This window comes from Larus michahellis, unplaced genomic scaffold, assembly GCF_964199755.1.
Source record: "Larus michahellis unplaced genomic scaffold, bLarMic1.1 SCAFFOLD_54, whole genome shotgun sequence".
Lineage (NCBI taxonomy): Eukaryota > Metazoa > Chordata > Aves > Charadriiformes > Laridae > Larus > Larus michahellis.
In genome coordinates, this window is record NW_027435990.1 from 407,369 (window position 1) to 434,373 (window position 27,005).

A 27,005-nucleotide genomic window follows, 5' to 3' on the forward strand; every position below is an offset into this window, starting at 1 on the left:
CAGCCTCTGCTGGGGCAGCTCATTCTGCTGCCAGGCGTCTCCAGGGTCAGAGCTCTGCCTGTCCTTCAGTCGATTGCAGCTTCGGAGGCGGCTCAGCTCCTGGGGTGGAGACGTTATCCCATTTAGAGAACAGCAGGTAGGAAGCTGGAGGTGGCAAGACCTTGGGGACCAGGTGAGGTTTGGCAGCACGTACAGTAGAGAGCGGCCTCATGCGCCGCTTCTCTTCCGTGCGGTTTTTCAGGTGAGTCGCGTGGTAATGAGCATTCGGGGGGGGTGAGATGGTTTAAGGGTATGGTTTTCTCTCTTCCAGGCATGGCGCGTTATCCTGGAATCCCTGGCTGTATTGAAGACAGAACTTTCTTGTTTGTGTTTTTTTTTTTTCCCACTAGCTTTGCTGTATCCCAGATAAGATGCCAATAGAATCTGTCTCAATCGGGCAGGTGATGAGATCACTTTGCAGGGACTGGGTGAGCACCTTGTCTGCAGCTGTAGATGGAGTTTTCGCATTTCTCAGGAAAGCAGCAGGGCCATAAGGTGTAACGCGTTTCAGGATGTGGGGCGCCTCGTCGCCTTCCCCCACTGTGCTCAGGGTTTCGCCGTGTCCCTGGAGCCTTTGCGGCTTGCGGCAGGCCCCTGGTGTAGGTCGGGTCAGGGCTTCGCTGACTCTGTGGGTCTGCAGCAGAGCCCGGAGTCCGTGGGAAGACAGAAAATGGGAGGTGGTGGCGGACGCAGGGAGAGGCTGGGAAGAGTGGCTCTTGAGAAGCGTCCAACGCCCGGTGTTTGGGCTGGCAAATAAAGGGTGGGAGCTGTGGGGAAGAAGTGGGGCTCCTTCCCTGGCAGCTCAGGGAGAAGAGAAGGGGTTTCTAAAGCTTTGCCACTGGGGGAGGGCTAGGAAAGGGAGCCGGGTTCATGAGTCGTCCTTGGACAGGTTTTGCAGATGGGTTCGGGTGTCGTCGGAGCCTGGTGTGTTCTAGGCTCTCGCATTTGAGGCAAGCCAGATAGTATCGAGGAGGAGCACGGGACTGGTGGGTTGGCAGTAGCGCGGTGGTAATGCTGTGTTTCTTGGTATCTTAGGTGCCGTGAATAACTGTTGCCGCAGCGTCAGACGCTGGAATTGGCGCTGAGCGGGCGAGCAGAATGCCTCGGCGTTCATGAGGCTGAGGGTGTTGTGGAAGAGGTTGGCATCTCCTCTCAGGATGCTTATTGCTGGTGCTGTGGCTGCCTTTGGGATAACTTTTTTTTTCTTTTCCTTTTGCAGAGGAAGAGGAGGAAGCTGGTGACCACAGGAACGTACTGGATGGCTGTTTTCTGTGGACTGCCTCAAGGATGGATTCGGACCCCTGGCCCTCCAAAAGCTAAGTTGAGAGACTGGCGCCCGAGAGGGGACGAGGTTGAGAATTGCAAAAAGGTGTCTTTGAAGTTGGCGTAGGGGAGAGGTTTGTCCTGGAGCGCAGTCTCATTTAGGCACGTAAGGGACGTGGCTTACTGTTCGGCATTCCCGGGCAGGGCGGTTCCAGCCTGTGTGTGTTGTCGTGTCTTTCGTGTGGTCCGTGTTCTGTGTCTTAGACCTTTCTCGGGTCTCGAGGTCGTCTTTAAGCTCCAGGAGCACGGCATGGCGCCTCAGGCGCCATCCCTAGGGTCTCGAACACCTGCACCCATGGGCATAGCACCGTTCGGCTGCTGGTCTTCTTGCGTTAGAAGCTTAAAGCTCGCATCGGTCTTGCGTCTTGGAAGTTTCCGGATGGCCCGCGTCTACAACTGGGACTTCTTCCCTATGTCATTACGTTCTTAGGTCTTGAAGCCAGGCTTCCCCCGCATACATTTATCAGTCTTGACAGTCCCTTCTTATCGCAGACAATGATGTCCTACACTCTGTTTCAGGGGCTTCCATAGAGCCTCTTCGCATCACCACCACGGTCTCCAGGTCGTCTTGCCCGACGGTGACTTCAGTCCGGGTGTCATCCTTCTTGCTGAGAGTTTTTTCTCATCCTTGAGGCGCGTGGTTTTTAGCGTTCTGTGTAGTGTTGGTCTGTGCTTGTGTGTGTGTCTGGCTCGGAGCCCCCCTGCCCGGGTGTGTAGAGTCCAGGGCAGGCAGAATAGTGACGGGAGTCTATGGTTAATATGTGGATCTGTGGAGACCGAGGCAAAGGTTGGGTAGTCGTCTGGAATTAATTGGCTCTCAGTAGGTTGGGTGCGGGGGTGTTTTATTAGTGGGTGTTGGCATAAGCAGAGCCAAGTCGGAGAGGCTGTTCACAGCCAGTGAAGGACGCAGTATCTCAAAGACGTTCGGGCTGCTTTGTGTGGGGTGTAATGTTTGTGGGCTTTTTCTGTGTTTTTTTTTTTTTTTGACGGCAGGCTGTAGTTGAATCTAATTGAACAGTGTTCCGAAGTAGAAACAAGACCTTTGGAATTAAGCTATTGCTCTGCATCAGGGTAATGTTGGATTTTTTTTTTTTCTCTTTTTAGATGCCGAGAGACGAGATGTGCAGGGTGACGTAGGGGAGCCGAGAGGAGCGCTGTACGGAGGTGGCTCGGCATGTGGCGTTAGAGGGAAGATGTGACTGGCGCCTCTATGAATACAATTGGGTGCTTTTTTTTTCATGTGAATGAAGACAGAAGATAGGAGTCAATGGTGTGGCGGTTTGGCAGAAGCGCAGTGGTAAAGTTGTGTTTCTTGGTCTCTTAGGTGCTGTGAATAACTATCACCGCAGCCTTGGACTCCGGAATCGGCGCGGAGCGGGCGAGCAGAACGCCACGGCCTTTGGGAGGCTGAGGGTGTCGTGGAAGAGGTTGGCGTCTCCTCTCAGGATGCTTATTGCTGGTGCTGTGGCGGCCTCTGGGGTTATGTTTTATTTTCCTTTTGCAGAGGAAGAGGAGGAACCTGGTGACTGCGGAAATGTATCGGATGGCTGGTTTTTGCGGACCGCATTGAAGAAGGATTCAGACGCCTGGCCCTCCAAAAGCTAAGTTGACAGTCAGGCGCCGGAGAGGGGCCGAGGTGGACAATTGCAAAATGGGGTCTTTGACGTTAGCGTAGTGGCGAGGGCTGTCCCGGGGCACAGTCATATTTAGGAAGGTAAAGGATGTTGCTTACTGTTCAGTGTGACGCTAGCGTGTCCCGGGCAGGGCAGTTCCAGCCTGTGCATGTTGTCATGTCGTTCATGTGGTCTGTGTTGTGTATCTTCGCCCCTTCTTGGGTCTCGAGGTCATCTTTGAGCTCCAGGAGCACGACGTGGGGCCCTGGGCGTCATCCTTAGGGTCTCGACTGCTTGGGCCTGTGGGCGTAGCATCATTCATCTGATGCTCTTCTTGCGTTAGCATCTTAAAGCGTGCATCAGTCTTGCCTCTCGGAAGTTTCTGGACGGCCCACTTCCATGTCTGGGAGTTCTTCCCTGCGTCGTTACGTTCTTAGGTCTTGAAGCCAGACTTCCTGCACATCCATCTTATTGGGCTCAACAGTCCATTCTTATTCCGTACCACCACGTTCTACAGTTTGCTTTAGGGGGTTCCGTAGAGCGTCTTCACGTTGACATCATCACGATCCCACAGATTTTCTTGCACGATGGTGACTTTGGTCCCCGTGTCATCTTTCTTGCTGAGAGTTTTCTCTCATCTTTGAGGCGTGTCGTTCGTAGCGTTCCGTGTAGTGTATGTCTGTAACCGTGAGTGTGTGGCTCGGGTCCGCCCTGCCCGGGCGCGTAGTGTCCAGGGTGGGTGGAATCCTGTGGAGAGTCTATATGTAGTACGTGAATCCCTGTAGATCGGGGCAAAGGTGTTAGAGTCATCTCAGGGTAGCCATCGGGAGGCTGTGTAGACACCTCTTCTGTTTTGTTTGGGAAGAGCAGAGGCATGTTGGGAAGGCAACACAGCAGCAGTGAAGAAGAGCTCATGTCCAAGAGGGTACGGCTGGTTTTGGTGCGGATTTTTTTTTTGTAACTTTCTTTGTGTACGGTTGTATTTGGACCTTAGATGGTATTTGTGAAAAGGTGCAAGACTTTTTGTTGTTATGACTCTATTGCTCTGCCTCAGGGTGATTTCTCTGATGTCGTTCTTGCAGATGCAGCGGGACAAGCTTGGCGGGGCAGCGTAGAGGAGGAGAGCGACGTAAGAAGGTGGGTCAGCACGTGGTGTTAGAGAGAAGATGTGGCTCTGAGTACTGTATGTATTGGTTCTTTCCAATTTGAAGTTTTGAAGCAATGAATGACGTGGGATGTGGGGATGGGGATGAGCCAGTCAAGGTCAGCAGGGGCGGGTGGGCTGAAGTATCACATCTGCCTCAGAGGGAGCAACTTTCAAGTTGTAAAGCAACCCGTGTCGGTTGGGTTTTATGGGTGGTTTGCGAGCCTTCAGGTTGCACGCCTCGGGGGAGGACGGGCGGGCAAGGTGAGGGAGCGGGAGATGGGAATTTGGTAGGGTTTTGGGCGGTATCTCAGCGTGCGTTTCTTCGGTTGGTGTGACACGCAGGGTCAGAGGGGCGATGCTGCACGCCCACTGAGTAGTCCCAGCGAGTGAGGCGGTTGTGGACACGTTGGGGAGCTCAGGGGAGTGTTTGTCTTTGGTTTTGCAGGCGCCGCAGGCATCCGGAGCCGGACGAGCGTTGGAGGTGAGCTGGGTAGCAGAGAGGTAGCGCATGGGGGTGGTGGTTTCCCGTAAGCTCAACAGGAATATTGTGTGTCTTAGGTGTTTTAGGTGCCAGAACCAGAGAGTGCCGTGAAGTCCGAATCCGGAATCCATGCGGAGCAGGTGAGCAGGAGGGTACGGCGCGTGTGATGCGGGGGATATTGCGGTACAACTTAGTGTTGACCGACGCGATGGTGCCTGATGGCACCATTTTGTGCAAATCGGGATTACGTTGCTCAGGAACTTCCTTGACTGCCATTTGAGATGGTCTTGCGTCGTACGCTTAAGAACTTGGTTCCGTACTGTGTTCTTGTATATTTGAAATAGTATTGCTCCGCCTCACTCAGTATCGGTTTCGCATCGTGTTGCCCCGTCACGCTCTTGACTGCTCTGTGATCTATTCTGGCATCGTACCACACCGTGTTGCGTGTTTTTTTTTTTAATCCGTTGTTCTTTGACTGTGTAATGCCTTGTACCGCCCTCTATTGCATTACGTCTAGCGTTATATTGCCCTGTCGTAGCCTTGACTGCCTTCTGATCTGTTCGGGCCTCGTACCACACTGTATTGCGGGTTTTTTTAATCGGTTGTTCTTCATTTGGGGTTGTTCTTCGTTTGGCTTTCTAATGCCTTGTACTGCCCTGTACCATGTAACATCTCGCATTATATTGCCCCGTCGTAGTCTCGACTGCCTTCTGATCTACTCTGGCCTCGCACCGCACTGTATTGTGTGGTTTTTAATGGGTTCTTCTTTATTTGCCTGTGTAATGCCTTGTACTGCCCTGTATTGTGTTACTTCTCGCGTTATAGTGCGCTGTCATTGTCTTGACTGCCTTCTGATCTTTTCTGGTATTACAGTTGAATGTATGCTGGGTTTCTTAATGGGTTGTTCATTTGGCTGCATGTTGCCTTGGTATGGTGTTGCATCTTGCATTGTATTGCCCTGTCACTGTCATTTTACACCTTCCGTCCTAGGACCGCGCTGTGTTGTGAGTTCTTTCATGGGGTGGTTGTTTCCTTGACTGTGTCGCCTGGTAGGGCCCCGTATCGCGTTACGTCTTGCCTTGTATTGCTCTGTCATTGTGGTGACCGACATCTGATATAGTCTACCATTGCGTGGCACTGTACCGTCAATTCTTTCATTGTCTGCTCTGCATTTGATTGTACGTTGCCTTGTACTGCCCTGTGTAAGGTTAGATCTTGCATGGTGTTGCCCTGTCGTTGTCTTGCCAGTTATTTTAGAGTCTCTGGCACTGTATTGTGCAATTTTTAACCGGTTGTTCTGTATTTGACCGCTGTTGGGATGTCACCCCCCTTTTTCCCCCGGGCTGCTGCTCGAGCTATAACGACCAGGAGGAGTCGCTACGAGTGGCACTTGAACTTTGTGGGATGGCTGGCACCAGAGTCAAGACACTGTGAGTCAGTTAGCTCGCTATAGACCTAGCGGACAGACCAAGAGCCCTTGGAGCTTTCTTGCAAGGCAGCGGCCTGTTCACCAGCATTTCCCGGGGACACTCACTTAAGGTTCTGCTCCTCGAGGCTGAGAGAAGCCTTGCCACAACAGATTCTGGGTCAGTGACTAACAGCATGCCAGACTTTGCCATCTTGGCTGAGCGATACCAAGGGTTTGATCACGCAGATATGATCCTTTAGAGGTGAACCGTTGCCCAAGTCCGGGGCGAGGATGGGATCCAGCCGCACCTAGACTCCTCTCGGAGAAGGAGTTTAGAAAGCAAGGGGGTCCTTTCTGAGCCTCGTGACTCAAGGGGAGGGTCTCCCTGACAGCTCGTCTGACCCTGGCCCCAAGGCAGTAAATGACCCGGGGTGCGTGGCCGTGCAGTCTGGTAAAGTGCCATCACGTGCGCTGCTACCTTTGGTGAATCACTGCTGTTATGTTTGTAAATGTTTCTCTGCCTCTCTCTTAGGAGTGAATTTTATCACTGCACCCGCCACAACTGCATATGGCCTGTGTTACGTCTTGCGTTGTATTACCCCGTCGTCTTGACGGTCACGTTAGAGAATCTGTCCTAGGTCTGGACTGTAGTGTGATGTCTCTCATGGGTTCTGATGTGGCTGCGTATTGCCTTGTCCGGCCCCGTGTGGTGTTACGTCTTCCATTGTATTGCTCTGTTGTTGTCTTGATTGTCATCTGATCTATTCTGCCGTTGTAGGCCACCATATTGCCACTTCCTTCATCAGCTGTTTTTTATGAGCCACGTAAAGGGTTGACGGCACAGACATAATCCTTTAGAGGAGAACCGTTGCCCAAGTCCGGGGCTAGGAATTGGATCCAGCCGCACCTAGACTCCTCTCGGAGAAGGAGTTTAGAAAGCAAGGGGGTCCTTTCCGAGCCTCGTGACTCAAGGGGAGGGTCTCCCTGACAGCTCGTCTGACCCTGGCCCCTAGGCAGGAAATAATCCAGGGTACGTGGCCACGGAACCTGATAAAGCGCCGTCATGTGCGCTGCTGCCTTTGGAGAATCACTGTGTTGATGTTTCTGAATGTTTCTCTACTTTTCTCTTAGGACTGAAGTGAATGGCTCCACCCGCCACAACTGCATATTGCCTTGTCCGGCCCCGTATTGGGTTACGTCTTGCCTTGTGTTGCCCTGTCGTTGTCATGATTGCCGCCTGACCCATGGTGTCATAGTAGTGCACTGCACTGTGAATTTTTTGACTGTCTGTTATTTATTTGACTGATATTGGCTGGCAGTGGCCTGTATTGTGTTGTCTTGCACCGTATTGCCCTGTATTTGCTGTGACGGCCCTCTGAGACTTCCTGAGATTGTAGGGTGTTCTGTTGTGGGTTTTTTAATTGGCTGTTCTTTGTGTGACTGTGTATTGCCTTGTGCTGCCCTGTGTTGTGTTACGGCTCGTGTTGCATTACTCTGTTGTTGTTTTGACTGTGTTTTGGGACAGTGTCATAGTGCTGCACTGGATTTTGGGTATTTTAACTGTTCTTGACTTGGCTGCGCGTTGCCTTTTACTGCTCTGTATGATGTTAGGTCTTGCACTGTATTGGTCTGTCATTGTCTTGGCTGTTACTTTGGACTGTCTGGGATTGTACTTATTTATTGTGAAAGTTCCATTGGTTGTTCCTTATTTGACTGCTGGGGTGGTGTGGGCGCCCCTTCGTTTTGGCGCCCCAATCATCCATGGAGTTGTTCTGAGTGGTACTTGAAGTTGGGGGATGGTTGGCAACACAGTGGGGACCTAGATATTTTGTTCCCGTGCTGATGTGACTATAAGTCAATTGGCTTACCCCATAAGTAGTGGACAGCCCAAGAGCCTTTTGACTTCTGCATGGCAGGGGCCTCCGTGCCAGGATCTCCCCTTGAGCAGGGACGCTCGATTAAGGTTCTGCTCCTCGAGATTGAGATATGCCTTGCCGCAACAGATTCTCAGTAAGTCACTAATAGCATGCAAAACCTTGTAGCCTTAGCTCAGTGATATAAAGGGTCGATGGCGCAGATACAATCCTTTAGAGGTGAACCATTGCCTAAGTCCGGGGCTAGGAATTGGATCCAGCCGCACCTAGACTCCTCTCGGAGAAGGAGTTTAGAAAGCAAGGGGGTCCTTTCCGAGCTAGGAATTGGATCCAGCCGCACCTAGACTCCTCTCCGAGAAGGAGTTTAGAAAGCAAGGGGGTCCTTTCCGAGCCTCGTGACTCAAGGGGAGGGTCTCCCAGACAGCTTGTCTGACCCTGGCCCCTAGGCAGGAAATAATCCGGCGTGCGTGGCCATATGGAATCTGGTAAAGCGCCGTCACGTGCGCTGCTGCCTTTGGAGAATCACTGTGGTGATGTTTCTGAATGTTTCACTGCTTCTCTCTTAGAGGCGAAGTTAGCCGCTCGGCCTGCCACAACAGCGTATTGCCTTGTCCAGCCCTGTATGGTGTCACGTTTGGCATTGTGTTGCCCTCTATTCGCCCGGACTGCCATCTGATCTGTTCCGGCATTGTACTGGTGTGTATTGTGGGTTTTTTAATCGGTTTTGCGTTATTTGAATGCGTGTTGCCCTGTCTAGTGTTGTATCTTGCATTGTACTGCCCCGTCATTCCCTTCACTGTCACTTTAGACGTTCTGGGATTGCAGCGATCCGTATTGTGCAGGTTTTATTCGTTGTTCTGTGTTTGACCCGTGTATTGCCTTGTTACCACCTTGTATTGTGTTGCGGCTTGCGTTGTATCGCCATGTTGTTGTTCTGAGTGCCATCTGATACGTTTCGGTGTTGTACAGCCCTGCGTTATGTCTTCCATTGTATAGCTCTGTCACTGCCTCGACTGCTGTCTCACACGTTTTGGCATTGCATCGCACGGTATTGCGGGATACTTAATCAGTTATTTATTTGACCGTGTATTTCACTGTACTGCCCTGTATTGCGTTATTTCTTGCCTCGTATTGCTCTGTCATTGTCTTGACTGGCATCTCCACTTATTTTTGTTTTCTCCCGCACTGTATTGCGGTTCTCCTAATCGGTTGGTATTTAGTTGACTGCGTCTTCCGTTCTGCTCTGTCGTGTAATGTTGCATCTTGGATCGTGTCGCCCTATAGTTGTCTTGACTGCCACCCGAGACCGTGTGGGATCGTACTGCACCGTATTGTGGCGTTTTGATCGGTTGTTTATTATTCTGTATTGCGTTGTAGCAACCTGTATTGTGTTACATTGTGCGTTGTGTTGCCATGAAATAGTCTTAACTGTCCTTTTACACTCTCTGGGGTTGTACCGCACCGAACTGAGGGTGTTTTTGATCGGCTGTTCTATATTTGACTACGTATTGCTTTGTACTGCCCTGTATTTTCCTAAGTCTTGTGTCGTATTGCCCTCTCACCGTGCCGCGAGCCATCTGATGTATTCTGGCGTTGACAGGCGCTGTATTGAGAGCTTCTTAGGCTGTTGTACTCTTTGACCGTGCATCAATTTTGTGATCGGTCGTTCCCTATTTGACTGTGTATTGGCCTTGTACTGCCCTGTGTAAAGTTACGTCTTGCGTTGTATTGCCCTGTCATAGTATTGCCTGTCATAGTCTGTCATAGCACCAGGATGTGCCCTTGAGCGGGGACGCTTGCTTCAGGTTCTGCTCCTCAAGGCTGAGAGATCCCTTGCCGCAACAGAGTCTCGGTAAGTGACTGATACCACGCTAAACCTCGTAGCCTTAGCTCAGTGATATAAAGGGTTGATGGCGCGGATACAATCCTTTAGAGGTGAACCGTTGCCCAAGTCCAGGGCTAGGAATTGGATCCAGCCGCACTCAGACTGCTCTTCAAGAAGGAGTTTAGAAAGCAAGGGGGTTGCGGCTCAACGGGAGGGTCTCCCTAACAGCTCGTCTGACCCTGGCCCCTGTGCAATAAATTATCCGGGGGACGTGGCCACGGAACCTGGTAAAGGGATGTTACGTGCACTGCTGCCTTTGTCGAATCACTGTGTTGATGTTTCTAAATGTTTCTCTACTTCTCTCAGGACTGAAGTGAATCGCTCCACCCGCCACAACTGCATCTTGCCTTGTCCAGCCCCGTATTGGGTTACCTCTCGCCTTGTATTGCCCTGTCCTTCTTTTGGTTGCCATCTGACCCATGGTGTCAGAGTAGTGCACTGCACTGTGAATTTTTTGACTGTCTGTTATTTATTTGACTGAGTGTTGCCTTGTACTGCCTTGTGTACTGCGACGTGGTGCTTTGTATTGCCCTGTAATTGCCTTGACTGCCATCCGAGACGTTTTGAGATCGTACGGCAGCGTAGTGCGGGTTTTCTGGTCAGCTGTTCTTTATTTGACTGCGTACTGCCTTGCGCTGCCCTGCACGGTGTTCCGTCTCGCGTTGTCATTGTCTCGACCGACATGTGGGATTGTTTGCCATTGTTTGCCATTGTACTGCAGTGTGGTTTGGGTATCGTAGTTTACTGTTCTTCATTTGACTGCGTATTGCCTTGTACTGACCTGTATAACGTTATGTCTTGCACTGCGTTGCCCTGGCATTGTCTTGACCGACATCTGAGACTGTCTGGCATTGTACTGGACTGTATTGGGAGTCTTGTAATTTGCTCTAATTTATTTGTCTGCGAATCGGGTTGTACTGCCCTGTATACTGTAACGTGTGGCATTGTACCGCCTGTGACTGGCTTAACGGCGGCTTTAGAGATTCTGTCGTAAGACTGCACTCTGTTGTGAATTTCTCTATGGGTGATTCTGTGACGGCGTATTCCCTGGCACTGCCCCGTACTGTGTTACGCTTTACGTTGTATCGCTCTGTCATTGTCTTCAATGACATCTGACACTTGGTAACATACGATGGCACTGTATTGCCAATTTACAATTTTGCCTCTGCTGGGGCAGCTCATTCTGCTACCAGGTGTCTCCAGGGTCAGAGCTCTGCCTGTCCTTCAGTCGATTGCAGCTTCGGAGGCGGCTCAGCTCCTGGGGTGGAGACGTTATCCCATTTAGAGAATAGCAGGTAAGAAGCTGGAGGTGGCAAGACCTTCAGGACCAGGTGAGGTTTGGCAGCACGTACAGTAGAGAGCGGCCTCATGTGCCGCTTCTCTTCCTTGTGGTTTTTCAGGTCAGTCGCGTGGTAATGAGTCTTAGGGGGTGGTGAGATGGTTTAAGGGTATGGTTTTCTCTCTTCCAGGCATGGTGCATTTTCCTGGAATCCCTGGCTGTATTGAAGACGGAACTTGTTTGTGTTTTTTTTTTTTCCCACTGGCTTTGCTGTATCCCAGATAAGATGCCAATAGAATCTGTCTCAATCGGGCAGATGATGAGATCACTTTGCAGGGACTGGGTGAGCACCTTGTCTGCAGCCGTAGATGGAGTTTTCACATTTCTCAGGAAAGCAGCAGGGCCATAAAGCATAACGCGTTTCAGGATGTGGGGTACCTTGTCACCTTCCCCCACGGTGCTCAGGGTTTCGCCGTGTCCCTGGAGCCTTTGCGGCGTGCGGCAGGCCCCTGGTGTAGGTCGGGTCAGGGCTTCGCTGACTCTGTGGGTCTGCAGCAGAGCCCGGAGTCCGTGGGAAGACAGAAGATGGGAGGTGGTGGCGGACGCGGGGAGAGGCTGGGAAGAGTGGCTCCTGAGAAGCGTCCAACGCCGGGTGTTCGGGCTGGCAAATAAAGGGTGGGAGCTGTGGGGAAGAAGTGGGGCTCCTTCCCTGGCAGCTCAGGGAGAAGAGAAGGGGTTTCTAAAGCTTTGCCACTGGGGAGGGCTAGAAAAGGGAGCCGGGTTCATGAGTCGTCCTTGGACAGGTTTTGCAGATGGGTTCGGGTGTCGTCGCAGCCTGGTGTGCTCTAGGCTCTTGCACTTGAGGCAAGACAGATAGTATCGAGGAGGAGCACGGGACTGGTGGTTTGGCAGAAGCGCGGTGGTAATGCTGTGTTTCTTGGTATCTTAGGTGCCGTGAATAACTGTTGCCGCAGTGTCAGATGCTGGAATTGGCGCTGAGCGGGCGAGCAGAATGCCTCGGCATTCATGAGGCTGAGGGTGTTGTGGAAGAGGTTGGCATCTCCTCTCAGGATGCTTATTGCTGGTGCTGTGGCTGCTTTTGGGATAACTTTTTTTTTTCTTTTCCTTTTGCAGAGGAAGAGGAGGAAGCTGGTGACCACAGGAACGTACTGGATGGCTGTTTTCTGTGGACTGCCTCAAGGATGGATTCGGACCCCTGGCCCTCCAAAAGCTAAGTTGAGAGACTGGCGCCCGAGAGGGGACGAGGTTGAGAATTGCAAAAAGGTGTCTTTGAAGTTGGCGTAGGGGAGAGGTTTGTCCTGGAGCGCAGTCTCATTTAGGCACGTAAGGGACGCGGCTTACTGTTCGGCATTCCCGGGCAGGGCGGTTCCAGCCTGTGTGTGTTGTCGTGTCTTTCGTGTGGTCCGTGTTCTGTGTCTTAGACCTTTCTCGGGTCTCGAGGTCGTCTTTAAGCTCCAGGAGCACGGCATGGCGCCTCAGGCGCCATCCCTAGGGTCTCGAACACCTGCACCCGTGGGCATAGCACCATTCGGCTGCTGGTCTTCTTGCGTTAGAAGCTTAAAGCTCGCATCGGTCTTGCGTCTTGGAAGTTTCCGTATGGCCCGCGTCTGCAACTGGGACTTCTTCCCTATGTCATTATGTTCTTAGGTCTTGAAGCCAGGCTTCCCCCGCATACATCTTATCAGTCTTGACAGTCCCTTCTTATCGCAGATGATGATGTCCTACACTCTGTTTCAGGGGCTTCCATAGAGCCTCTTCGCATCACCACCACGGTCTCCAGGTCGTCTTGCCCGACGGTGACTTCCGTCCGGGTGTCATCCTTCTTGCTGAGAGTTTTCTCTCATCCTTGAGGCGCGTGGTTTTTAGCGTTCTGTGTAGTGTCGGTCTGTGCTTGTGCATGTGTCTGGCTCGGAGCCCCCCTGCCCGGGTGTGTAGAGTCCAGGGCAGGCAGAATAGTGACGGGAGTCTATGGTTAATATGTGGATCTGTGGAGACCGAGGCAAAGGTTGGGTAGTCGTCTGGAATTAATTGGCTCTCAGTAGGTTGGGTGCGGGGGTGTTTCATTAGTGGGTGTTGGTATAAGCAGAGCCAAGTCGGAGAGGCTGTTCGCAGCCAGTGAAGGACGCAGTATCTCAAAGACGTTCGGGCTGCTTTGTGTGGGGTGTAATGTTTGTGGGCTTTTTCTGTGTTTTTTTTTTTTTTTTTGACGGCAGGCTGTAGTTGGATCTAATTGAACAGTGTTCTGAAGTAGAAACAAGACCTTTGGAATTAAGCTATCACTCTGCCATCAGGGTAATGCTTGATTTTTTTTTTTTTCTCTTTTTAGATGCCGAGAGACGAGATGTGCAGGGTGACGCAGGGGAGCCGAGAGGAGCGCTGTACGGAGGTGGCTCGGCATGTGGCGTTAGAGGGAAGATGTGACTGGCGCCTCTATGAATACAATTGGGTGCTTTTTTTTCTCATGTGAATGAAGACAGAAGATAGGAGTCGATGGTGTGGTGGTTTGGCAGAAGCGCAGTGGTAAAGTTGTGTTTCTTGGTCTCTTAGGTGCTGTGAATAACTATCACCGCAGCCTCGGACTCCGGAATCGGCGCGGAGCGGGCGAGCAGAACGCCACGGCCTTCGGGAGGCTGAGGGTGTCATGGAAGAGGTTGGCGTCTCCTCTCAGGATGCTTATTGCTGGTGCTGTGGCGGCCTCTGGGGTTATTTTTTATTTTCCTTTTGCAGAGGAAGAGGAGGAACCTGGTGACTGCGGAAATGTATCGGATGGCTGGTTTTTGCGGACCGCATCGAAGAAGGATTCAGACGCCTGGCCCTCCAAAAGCTAAGTTGACAGTCAGGCGCCGGAGAGGGGCCGAGGTGGACAATTGCAAAATGGGGTCTTTGACGTTAGCGTAGTGGCGAGGGCTGTCCCGGGGCACAGTCATATTTAGGAGGGTAAAGGATGTTGCTTACTGCTCAGTGTGACGCTAGCGTGTCCCGGGCAGGGCAGTTCCAGCCTGTGCATGTTGTCATGTCGTTCATGTGGTCTGTGTTGTGTATCTTCGCCCCTTCTTGGGTCTCGAGGTCATCTTTGAGCTCCAGGAGCACGACGTGGGGCCCTGGGCGTCATTCTTAGGGTCTCGACTGCTTGGGCCTGTGGGCGTAGCACCATTCATCTGATGCTCTTCTTGCGTTAGCATCTTAAAGCGTGCATCAATCTTGCCTCTCGGAAGTTTCTGGACGGCCCACTTCCACGTCTGGGAGTTCTTCCCTGCGTCGTTACGTTCTTAGGTCTTGAAGCCAGGCTTCCTGCACGTCCATCTTATCGGGCTCAACAGTCCATTCTTATTCCGTACCATCACGTTCTACAGTTTGCTTCAGGGGGTTCCGTAGAGCGTCTTCACGTTGACATCATCACGATCCCACAGATTTTCTTGCACGATGGTGACTTTGGTCCCCGTGTCATCTTTCTTGCTGAGAGTTTTCTCTCATCTTTGAGGCGTGTCGTTCGTAGCGTTCCGTGTAGTGTCTGTCTGTAACTGTGAGTGTTTGGCTCGGGTCCGCCCTGCCCGGGCGCGTAGTGTCCAGGGTGGGCGGAGTCGTGTGGAGAGTCTGTATGTAGTACATGAATCCCCGTAGATCGGGGCAAAGGTGTTAGAGTCATCTCAGGGTAGCCATCGGGAGGCTGTGTAGACACCTCTTCTGTTTTGTTTGGGAAGAGCAGAGGCATGTTGGGAAGGCAACACAGCAGCAGTGAAGAAGAGCTCATGTCCAAGAGGGTACGGCTGGTTTTGGTGCGGATTTTTTTTTTGTAACTTTCTTTGTGTACGGTTGTATTTGGACCTTAGATGGTATTTGTGAAAAGGTGCAAGACTTTTTGTTGTTATGACTCTATTGCTCTGCCTCAGGGTGATTTCTCTGATGTCGTTCTTGCAGATGCAGCGGGACAAGCTTGGCGGGGCAGCGTAGAGGAGGAGAGCGACGTAAGAAGGTGGGTCAGCACGTGGTGTTAGAGAGAAGATGTGGCTCTGAGTACTGTATGTATTGGTTCTTTCCAATTTGAAGTTTTGAAGCAATGAATGACGTGGGATGTGGGGATGGGGATGAGCCAGTCAAGGTCAGCAGGGGCGGGTGGGCTGAAGTATCACATCTGCCTCAGAGGGAGCAACTTTCAAGTTGTAAAGCAACCCGTGTCGGTTGGGTTTTATGGGTGGTTTGCGAGCCTTCAGGTTGCACGCCTCGGGGGAGGACGGGCGGGCAAGGTGAGGGAGCGGGAGATGGGAATTTGGTAGGGTTTTGGGCGGTATCTCGGCGTGCGTTTCTCCGGTTGGTGTGACACGCAGGGTCAGAGGGGCGATGCTGCACGCCCACTGAGTAGTCCCAGCGAGTAAGGCGGTTGTGGACACGTTGGGGAGCTCAGGGGAGTGTTTGTCTTTGGTTTTGCAGGCGCCGCAGGCATCCGGAGCCGGACGAGCATTGGAGGTGAGCTGGGTAGCAGAGAGGTAGCGCATGGGGGTGGTGGTTTCCCGTAAGCTCAACAGGAATATTGTGTGTCTTAGGTGTTTTAGGTGCCAGAACCAGAGAGTGCCACGAAGTCCGAATCCGGAATCCATGCGGAGCAGGTGAGCAGGAGGGTATGGCGCGTGTGATGCGGGGGATATTGCAGTACAACTTAGTGTTGACCGACGCGATGGTGCCTGATGGCACCATTTTGTGCAAATCGGGATTACGTTGCTCAGGAACTTCCTTGACTGCCATTTGAGGTGGTCTTGCGTCGTACGCTTAAGAACTTGGTTCCGTACTGTGTTCTTGTATATTTGAAATAGTATTGCTCCGCCTCACTCAGTATCGGTTTCGCATCGTGTTGCCCCGTCACGCTCTTGACTGCTCTGTGATCTATTCTGGCATCGTACCACACCGTGTTGCGTGTTTTTTTTTTTAATCCGTTGTTCTTTGACTGTGTAATGCCTTGTACCGCCCTCTATTGCATTACGTCTAGCGTTATATTGCCCTGTCGTAGCCTTGACTGCCTTCTGATCTGTTCGGGCCTCGTACCACACTGTATTGCGGGTTTTTTTAATCGGTTGTTCTTCATTTGGGGTTGTTCTTCGTTTGGCTTTCTAATGCCTTGTACTGCCCTGTACCATGTAACATCTCGCATTATATTGCCCCGTCGTAGTCTCGACTGCCTTCTGATCTACTCTGGCCTCGCACCGCACTGTATTGTGTGGTTTTTAATGGGTTCTTCTTTATTTGCCTGTGTAATGCCTTGTACTGCCCTGTATTGTGTTACTTCTCGCGTTATAGTGCGCTGTCATTGTCTTGACTGCCTTCTGATCTTTTCTGGTATTACAGTTGAATGTATGCTGGGTTTCTTAATGGGTTGTTCATTTGGCTGCATGTTGCCTTGGTATGGTGTTGCATCTTGCGTTGTATTGCCCTGTCACTGTCATTTTACACCTTCCGTCCTAGGACCGCGCTGTGTTGTGAGTTCTTTCATGGGGTGGTTGTTTCCTTGACTGTGTCGCCTGGTAGGGCCCCGTATCGCGTTACGTCTTGCCTTGTATTGCTCTGTCATTGTGGTGACCGACATCTGATATAGTCTACCATTGCGTGGCACTGTACCGTCAATTCTTTCATTGTCTGCTCTGCATTTGATTGTACGTTGCCTTGTACTGCCCTGTGTAAGGTTAGATCTTGCATGGTGTTGCCCTGTCGTTGTCTTGCCAGTTATTTTAGAGTCTCTGGCACTGTATTGTGCAATTTTTAACCGGTTGTTCTGTATTTGACCGCTGTTGGGATGTCACCCCCCTTTTTCCCCCGGGCTGCTGCTCGAGCTATAACGACCAGGAGGAGTCGCTACGAGTGGCACTTGAACTTTGTGGGATGGCTGGCACCAGAGTCAAGACACTGTGAGTCAGTTAGCTCGCTATAGACCTAGCGGACAGACCAAGAGCCCTTGGAGCTTTCTTGCAAGGCAGCGGCCTGTTCACCAGCATTTCCCGGGGACACTCACCTAAGGTTCTGCTCCTCGAGGCTGAGAGAAGCCTTGCCACAACAGATTCTGGGTCAGTGACTAACAGCATGCCAGACTTTGCCATCTTGGCTGAGCGATACCAAGGGTTTGATCACGCAGATATGATCCTTTAGAGGTGAACCGTTGCCCAAGTCCGGGGCGAGGATGGGATCCAGCCGCACCTAGACTCCTCTCGGAGAAGGAGTTTAGAAAGCAAGGGGGTCCTTTCTGAGCCTCGTGACTCAAGGGGAGGGTCTCCCTGACAGCTCGTCTGACCCTGGCCCCAAGGCAGTAAATGACCCGGGGTGCGTGGCCGTGCAGTCTGGTAAAGTGCCATCACGTGCGCTGCTACCTTTGGTGAATCACTGCTGTTATGTTTGTAAATGTTTCTCTGCCTCTCTCTTAGGAGTGAATTTTATCACTGCGCCCGCCACAACTGCATATGGCCTGTGTTACGTCTTGCGTTGTATTGCCCCGTCGTCTTGACGGTCACGTTAGAGAATCTGTCCTAGGTCTGGACTGTAGTGTGATGTCTCTCATGGGTTCTGATGTGGCTGCGTATTGCCTTGTCCGGCCCCGTGTGGTGTTACGTCTTCCATTGTATTGCTCTGTTGTTGTCTTGATTGTCATCTGATCTATTCTGCCGTTGTAGGCCACCATATTGCCACTTCCTTCATCAGCTGTTTTTTATGAGCCATGTAAAGGGTTGACGGCACAGACATAATCCTTTAGAGGAGAACCGTTGCCCAAGTCCGGGGCTAGGAATTGGATCCAGCCGCACCTAGACTCCTCTCGGAGAAGGAGTTTAGAAAGCAAGGGGGTCCTTTCCGAGCCTCGTGACTCAAGGGGAGGGTCTCCCTGACAGCTCGTCTGACCCTGGCCCCTAGGCAGGAAATAATCCAGGGTACGTGGCCACGGAACCTGATAAAGCGCCGTCATGTGCGCTGCTGCCTTTGGAGAATCACTGTGTTGATGTTTCTGAATGTTTCTCTACTTTTCTCTTAGGACTGAAGTGAATGGCTCCACCCGCCACAACTGCATATTGCCTTGTCCGGCCCCGTATTGGGTTACGTCTTGCCTTGTGTTGCCCTGTCGTTGTCATGATTGCCGCCTGACCCATGGTGTCATAGTAGTGCACTGCACTGTGAATTTTTTGACTGTCTGTTATTTATTTGACTGATATTGGCTGGCAGTGGCCTGTATTGTGTTGTCTTGCACCGTATTGCCCTGTATTTGCTGTGACGGCCCTCTGAGACTTCCTGAGATTGTAGGGTGTTCTGTTGTGGGTTTTTTAATTGGCTGTTCTTTGTGTGACTGTGTATTGCCTTGTGCTGCCCTGTGTTGTGTTACGGCTCGTGTTGCATTACTCTGTTGTTGTTTTGACTGTGTTTTGGGACAGTGTCATAGTGCTGCACTGGATTTTGGGTATTTTAACTTCTTGACTTGGCTGCGCGTTGCCTTTTACTGCTCTGTATGATGTTAGGTCTTGCACTGTATTGGTCTGTCATTGTCTTGGCTGTTACTTTGGACTGTCTGGGATTGTACTTATTTATTGTGAAAGTTCCATTGGTTGTTCCTTATTTGACTGCTGGGGTGGTGTGGGCGCCCCTTCGTTTTGGCGCCCCAATCATCCATGGAGTTGTTCTGAGTGGTACTTGAAGTTGGGGGATGGTTGGCAACACAGTGGGGACCTAGATATTTTGTTCCCGTGCTGATGTGACTATAAGTCAATTGGCTTACCCCATAAGTAGTGGACAGCCCAAGAGCCTTTTGACTTCTGCATGGCAGGGGCCTCCGTGCCAGGATCTCCCCTTGAGCAGGGACGCTCGATTAAGGTTCTGCTCCTCGAGATTGAGATATGCCTTGCCGCAACAGATTCTCAGTAAGTCACTAATAGCATGCAAAACCTTGTAGCCTTAGCTCAGTGATATAAAGGGTCGATGGCGCAGATACAATCCTTTAGAGGTGAACCATTGCCTAAGTCCGGGGCTAGGAATTGGATCCAGCCGCACCTAGACTCCTCTCGGAGAAGGAGTTTAGAAAGCAAGGGGGTCCTTTCCGAGCTAGGAATTGGATCCAGCCGCACCTAGACTCCTCTCCGAGAAGGAGTTTAGAAAGCAAGGGGGTCCTTTCCGAGCCTCGTGACTCAAGGGGAGGGTCTCCCAGACAGCTTGTCTGACCCTGGCCCCTAGGCAGGAAATAATCCGGCGTGCGTGGCCATATGGAATCTGGTAAAGCGCCGTCACGTGCGCTGCTGCCTTTGGAGAATCACTGTGGTGATGTTTCTGAATGTTTCACTGCTTCTCTCTTAGAGGCGAAGTTAGCCGCTCGGCCTGCCACAACAGCGTATTGCCTTGTCCAGCCCTGTATGGTGTCACGTTTGGCATTGTGTTGCCCTCTATTCGCCCGGACTGCCATCTGATCTGTTCCGGCATTGTACTGGTGTGTATTGTGGGTTTTTTAATCGGTTTTGCATTATTTGAATGCGTGTTGCCCTGTCTAGTGTTGTATCTTGCATTGTACTGCCCCGTCATTCCCTTCACTGTCACTTTAGACGTTCTGGGATTGCAGCGATCCGTATTGTGCAGGTTTTATTCGTTGTTCTGTGTTTGACCCGTGTATTGCCTTGTTACCACCTTGTATTGTGTTGCGGCTTGCGTTGTATCGCCATGTTGTTGTTCTGAGTGCCATCTGATACGTTTCGGTGTTGTACAGCCCTGCGTTATGTCTTCCATTGTATAGCTCTGTCACTGCCTCGACTGCTGTCTCACACGTTTTGGCATTGCATCGCACGGTATTGCGGGATACTTAATCAGTTATTTATTTGACCGTGTATTTCACTGTACTGCCCTGTATTGCGTTATTTCTTGCCTCGTATTGCTCTGTCATTGTCTTGACTGGCATCTCCACTTATTTTTGTTTTCTCCCGCACTGTATTGCGGTTCTCCTAATCGGTTGGTATTTAGTTGACTGCGTCTTCCGTTCTGCTCTGTCGTGTAATGTTGCATCTTGGATCGTGTCGCCCTATAGTTGTCTTGACTGCCACCCGAGACCGTGTGGGATCGTACTGCACCGTATTGTGGCGTTTTGATCGGTTGTTTATTATTCTGTATTGCGTTGTAGCAACCTGTATTGTGTTACATTGTGCGTTGTGTTGCCATGAAATAGTCTTAACTGTCCTTTTACACTCTCTGGGGTTGTACCGCACCGAACTGAGGGTGTTTTTGATCGGCTGTTCTATATTTGACTACGTATTGCTTTGTACTGCCCTGTATTTTCCTAAGTCTTGTGTCGTATTGCCCTCTCACCGTGCCGCGAGCCATCTGATGTATTCTGGCGTTGACAGGCGCTGTATTGAGAGCTTCTTAGGCTGTTGTACTCTTTGACCGTGCATCAATTTTGTGATCGGTCGTTCCCTATTTGACTGTGTATTGGCCTTGTACTGCCCTGTGTAAAGTTACGTCTTGCGTTGTATTGCCCTGTCATAGTATTGCCTGTCATAGTCTGTCATAGCACCAGGATGTGCCCTTGAGCGGGGACGCTTGCTTCAGGTTCTGCTCCTCAAGGCTGAGAGATCCCTTGCCGCAACAGAGTCTCGGTAAGTGACTGATACCACGCTAAACCTCGTAGCCTTAGCTCAGTGATATAAAGGGTTGATGGCGCGGATACAATCCTTTAGAGGTGAACCGTTGCCCAAGTCCAGGGCTAGGAATTGGATCCAGCCGCACTCAGACTGCTCTTCAAGAAGGAGTTTAGAAAGCAAGGGGGTTGCGGCTCAACGGGAGGGTCTCCCTAACAGCTCGTCTGACCCTGGCCCCTGTGCAATAAATTATCCGGGGGACGTGGCCACGGAACCTGGTAAAGGGATGTTACGTGCACTGCTGCCTTTGTCGAATCACTGTGTTGATGTTTCTAAATGTTTCTCTACTTCTCTCAGGACTGAAGTGAATCGCTCCACCCGCCACAACTGCATCTTGCCTTGTCCAGCCCCGTATTGGGTTACCTCTCGCCTTGTATTGCCCTGTCCTTCTTTTGGTTGCCATCTGACCCATGGTGTCAGAGTAGTGCACTGCACTGTGAATTTTTTGACTGTCTGTTATTTATTTGACTGAGTGTTGCCTTGTACTGCCTTGTGTACTGCGACGTGGTGCTTTGTATTGCCCTGTAATTGCCTTGACTGCCATCCGAGACGTTTTGAGATCGTACGGCAGCGTAGTGCGGGTTTTCTGGTCAGCTGTTCTTTATTTGACTGCGTACTGCCTTGCGCTGCCCTGCACGGTGTTCCGTCTCGCGTTGTCATTGTCTCGACCGACATGTGGGATTGTTTGCCATTGTTTGCCATTGTACTGCAGTGTGGTTTGGGTATCGTAGTTTACTGTTCTTCATTTGACTGCGTATTGCCTTGTACTGACCTGTATAACGTTATGTCTTGCACTGCGTTGCCCTGGCATTGTCTTGACCGACATCTGAGACTGTCTGGCATTGTACTGGACTGTATTGGGAGTCTTGTAATTTGCTCTAATTTATTTGTCTGCGAATCGGGTTGTACTGCCCTGTATCCTGTAACGTGTGGCATTGTACCGCCTGTGACTGGCTTAACGGCGGCTTTAGAGATTCTGTCGTAAGACTGCACTCTGTTGTGAATTTCTCTATGGGAGATTCTGTGACGGCGTATTCCCTGGCACTGCCCCGTACTGTGTTACGCTTTACGTTGTATCGCTCTGTCATTGTCTTCAATGAGATGTGACACTTATTAACATACGATGGCACTGTCCATTGGCTATTCTTTATTTGAGCATGTATTGATGGGTAGCGCTCTGCATAATGTCAAGTAGTGCACTGTCTTGACTTGAAAATAGAAATTCTATAGGCTGGTGTAGCACCAAGTGGGAAAGGGTGGTTGTGAGATTCTAAAGGCAGCAGGAAAGCCCCCAGCCCCACGTGGCGCTGCCGCACCAGCCCGCGAAGCATTTTCCGGTAGGGCCGCGGCTCTGGCCACAGCTCCCACGCCCGAAGAGCCAGGAGGGAAAGCCGTGCCTCGTTGGAAAGCTCTTTGGCAGCCGCTCGCGTGGCCCCACAGCCCGTGGGGCTGCGGGCTTTGCGGCGGCCGTCAGCCTCGGCGCCACCGGCGCCCACCTGGCGCCGCCAAGCCAGTCGGCGAAGCATTTTCGGGTAGGGCCGCGGCTCTGGCCACAGCTCCCACGCCCGAAGAGCCAGGAGGGAAAGCCGTGCCTCGTTGGAAAGCTCTTTGGCAGCCGCTCGCGTGGCCCCACAGCCCGTGGGGCTGCGGGCTTTGCGGCGGCTGTCAGCCTCGGCGCCACCGGCGCCCACCTGGCGCCGCCAAGCCAGTCGGCGAAGCATTTTCGGGTAGGGCCGCGTCTCTGGCCACAGCTCCCACGCCCGAAGAGCCAGGAGGGAAAGCCGTGCCTCGTTGGAAAGCTCTTTGGCAGCCGCTTGCGTGGCCCCACAGCCCGTGGGGCTGCGGGCTTTGCGGCGGCCGTCAGCCTCGGCGCCACCGGCGCCCACGTGGCGCCTCCGCGCCAGCCTGCGAAGCATTTTACGGTAGGGCCGCGGCTCTGGCCACAGCTCCCACGCCCGAAGAGCCAGGAGGGAAAGCCGTGCCTCGTTGGAAAGCTCTTTGGCAGCCGCTCGCGTGGCCCCACAGCCCGTGGGGCTGCGGGCTTTGCGGCGGCCGTCAGCCTCGGCGCCACCGCCGCCCACGTGGCGCCGCCGAGCCAGCCTGCGAAGCATTTTCCGGTAGGGCCGCGGCTCTGGCCACAGCTCCCACGCCCGAAGAGCCAGGAGGGAAAGCCGTGCCTCGTTGGAAAGCTCTTTGGCAGCCGCTCGCGTGGCCCCACAGCCCGTGGGGTTGCGGGCTTTGCGGCGGCCGTCAGCCTCGGCGCCAACGGCGCCCACGTGGTGCCGCCGTGCCAGCCTGCGAAGCATTTTCCGGTAGGGCCGCGGCTCTGGCCACAGCTCCCACGCCCGAAGAGCCAGGAGGGAAAGCCGTGCCTCGTTGGAAAGCTCTTTGGCAGCCGCTCGCGTGGCCCCACAGCCCGTGGGGCTGCGGGCTTTGCGGCGGCCGTCAGCCTCGGCGCCACCGGCGCCCACCTGGCGCCGCCGAGCCAGCCTGCGAAGCATTTTCCGGTAGGGCTGCGGCTCTGGCCACAGCTCCCACGCCTGAAGAGCCAGGAGGGAAAGCCGTGCCTCGTTGGAAAGCTCTTTGGCAGCCGCTCGCGTGGCCCCACAGCCCGTGGGGCTGCGGGCTTTGCGGCGGCCGTCAGCCTCGGCGCCACCGGCGCCCACCTGGCGCCGCCGCGCCAGCCTGCGAAGCATTTTCCGGTAGGGCCGCGGCTCTGGCGACAGCTCCCACGCCCGAAGAGCCAGGAGGGAAAGCCGTGCCTCGTTGGAAAGCTCTTTGGCAGCCGCTCGCGTGGCCCCACAGCCCGTGGGGCTGCGGGCTTTGTGGCGGCCGTCAGCCTCGGCGGCACCGGCGCCCACCTGGCGCCGCCGAGCCAGCCTGCGAAGCATTTTCCGGTAGGGCCGCGGCTCTGGCCACAGCTCCCACGCCCGAAGAGCCAGGAGGGAAAGCCGTGCCTCGTTGGAAAGCTCTTTGGCAGCCGCTTGCGTGGCCCCACAGCCCGTGGGGCTGCGGGCTTTGCGGCGGCCGTCAGCCTCAGCGCCACCGGCGCCCACCTGGCACCGCCGCGCCAGCCTGCGAAGCATTTTCCGGTAGGGCCGCGGCTCTGGCCACAGCTCCCACGCCCGAAGAGCCAGGAGGGAAAGCCGTGCCTCCTTGGAAAGCTCTTTGGCAGCCGCTCGCGTGGCCCCACAGCCCGTGGGGATGCGGGCTTTGCGGCGGCCGTCAGCCTCGGCGCCACCGGCGCCCACGTGGTTCCGCCGTGCCAGCCTGCGAAGCATTTTCCGGTAGGGCCGCGGCTCTGGCCACAGCTCCCACGCCCAAAGAGCCAGGAGGGAAAGCCGTGCCTCGTTGGAAAGCTCTTTGGCAGCCGCTCGCGTGGCCCCACAGCCTGTGGGGCTGCGGGCTTTGCGGCGGCCGTCAGCCTCGGTGCCACCGCCGCCCACGTGGCGCCGCCGAGCCAGCCTGCGAAGCATTTTCGGGTAGGGCCGCGTCTCTGGCCACAGCTCCCACACCCGAAGAGCCAGGAGGGAAAGCCGTGCCTCGTTGGAAAGCTCTTTGGCAGCCGCTCGCGTGGCCCCACAGCCCGTGGGGCTGCGGGCTTTGCGGCGGCCGTCAGCCTCGGCGCCACCGGCGCCCACCTGGCGCCGCCGAGCCAGCCTGCGAAGCATTTTCGGGTAGGGCCGCGGCTCTGGCCACAGCTCCCACGCCCGAAGAGCCAGGAGGGAAAGCCGTGCCTCGTTGGAAAGCTCTTTGGCAGCCGCTCGCGTGGCCCCACAGCCCGTGGGGCTGCGGGCTTTGCGGCGGCCGTCAGCCTCGGCGCCACCGGCGCCCACGTGGCGCCGCCGCGCCAGCCTGCGAAGCATTTTCCGGTAGGGCCGTGGCTCTGGCCACAGCTCCCACGCCCGAAGAGCCAGGAGGGAAAGCCGTGCCTCGTTGGAAAGCTCTTTGGCAGCCGCTCGCGTGGCCCCACAGCCCGTGGGGCTGCGGGCTTTGCGGCGGCCGTCAGCCTCGGCGCCACCGGCGCCCACGTGGCGCCTCCGCGCCAGCCTGCAAAGCATTTTCCGGTAGGGCCGCGGCTCTGGCCACAGCTCCCACGCCCGAAGAGCCAGGAGGGAAAGCCGTGCCTCGTTGGAAAGCTCTTTGGCAGCCGCTCGCGTGGCCCCACAACCCGTGGGGCTGCGGGCTTTCCGGCGGCCGTCAGCCTCGGCGCCACCGGCGCCCACCTGGCGCCGCCGAGCCAGCCTGCGAAGCATTTTCCGGTAGGGCCGCGGCTCTGGCCACAGCTCCCACGCCCGAAGAGCCAGGAGTGAAAGCCGTGCCTCGTTGGAAAGCTCTTTGGCAGCCGCTCGCGTGGCCCCACAGCCCGTGGGGCTGCGGGCTTTGCGGTGGCCATCAGCATCGGCGCCACCGGCGCCCACCTGGCGCTGCCGCGCCAGCCTGCGAAGCATTTTCTGGTAGGGCCGCGGCTCTGGCCACAGCTCCCACGCCCGAAGAGCCAGGAGGGAAAGCCGTGCCTCATTGGAAAGCTCTTTGGCAGCCGCTCGCGTGGCCCCACAGCCCGTGGGGCTGCGGGCTTTGCGGCGGCCGTCAGCCTCGGCGCCAACGGCGCCCACGTGGTGCCGCCGTGCCAGCCTGCGAAGCATTTTCGGGTAGGGCCGCGTCTCTGGCCACAGCTCCCACGCCCGAAGAGCCAGGAGGGAAAGCCGTGCCTCGTTGGAAAGCTCTTTGGCAGCCGCTCGCGTGGCCCCACAGCCCGTGGGGCTGCGGGCTTTGCGGCGGCCGTCAGCCTCGGCGCCACCGGCGCCCACCTGGCGCCGCCGCGCCAGCCCCCGAAGCATTTTCCGGTAGGGCCGCGGCTCTGGCCACAGCTCCCACGCCCGAAGAGCCAGGAGGGAAAGCCGTGCCTCGTTGGAAAGCTCTTTGGCAGCCGCTCGCGTGGCCCCACAGCCTGTGGGGCTGCGGGCTTTGCGGCGGCCGTCAGCCTCGGCGCCACCGCCGCCCACGTGGCGCCGCCGAGCCAGCCTGCGAAGCATTTTCGGGTAGGGCCGCGTCTCTGGCCACAGCTCCCACACCCGAAGAGCCAGGAGGGAAAGCCGTGCCTCGTTGGAAAGCTCTTTGGCAGCCGCTCGCGTGGCCCCACAGCCCGTGGGGCTGCGGGCTTTGCGGCGGCCGTCAGCCTCGGCGCCACCGGCGCCCACCTGGCGCCGCCGAGCCAGCCTGCGAAGCATTTTCGGGTAGGGCCGCGGCTCTGGCCACAGCTCCCACGCCCGAAGAGCCAGGAGGGAAAGCCGTGCCTCGTTGGAAAGCTCTTTGGCAGCCGCTCGCGTGGCCCCACAGCCCGTGGGGCTGCGGGCTTTGCGGCGGCCGTCAGCCTCGGCGCCACCGGCGCCCACGTGGCGCCGCCGCGCCAGCCTGCGAAGCATTTTCCGGTAGGGCCGTGGCTCTGGCCACAGCTCCCACGCCCGAAGAGCCAGGAGGGAAAGCCGTGCCTCGTTGGAAAGCTCTTTGGCAGCCGCTCGCGTGGCCCCACAGCCCGTGGGGCTGCGGGCTTTGCGGCGGCCGTCAGCCTCGGCGCCACCGGCGCCCACGTGGCGCCTCCGCGCCAGCCTGCAAAGCATTTTCCGGTAGGGCCGCGGCTCTGGCCACAGCTCCCACGCCCGAAGAGCCAGGAGGGAAAGCCGTGCCTCGTTGAAAACTCTTTGGCAGCCGCTCGCGTGGCCCCACAACCCATGGGGCTGCGGGCTTTCCGGCGGCCGTCAGCCTCGGCGCCACCGGCGCCCACCTGGCGCCGCCGAGCCAGCCTGCGAAGCATTTTCCGGTAGGGCCGCGGCTCTGGCCACAGCTCCCACGCCCGAAGAGCCAGGAGTGAAAGCCGTGCCTCGTTGGAAAGCTCTTTGGCAGCCGCTCGCGTGGCCCCACAGCCCGTGGGGCTGCGGGCTTTGCGGTGGCCATCAGCATCGGCGCCACCGGCGCCCACCTGGCGCTGCCGCGCCAGCCTGCGAAGCATTTTCTGGTAGGGCCGCGGCTCTGGCCACAGCTCCCACGCCCGAAGAGCCAGGAGGGAAAGCCGTGCCTCATTGGAAAGCTCTTTGGCAGCCGCTCGCGTGGCCCCACAGCCCGTGGGGCTGCGGGCTTTCCGGCGGCCGTCAGCCTCGGCGCCAACGGCGCCCACGTGGTGCCGCCGTGCCAGCCTGCGAAGCATTTTCGGGTAGGGCCGCGTCTCTGGCCACAGCTCCCACGCCCGAAGAGCCAGGAGGGAAAGCCGTGCCTCGTTGGAAAGCTCTTTGGCAGCCG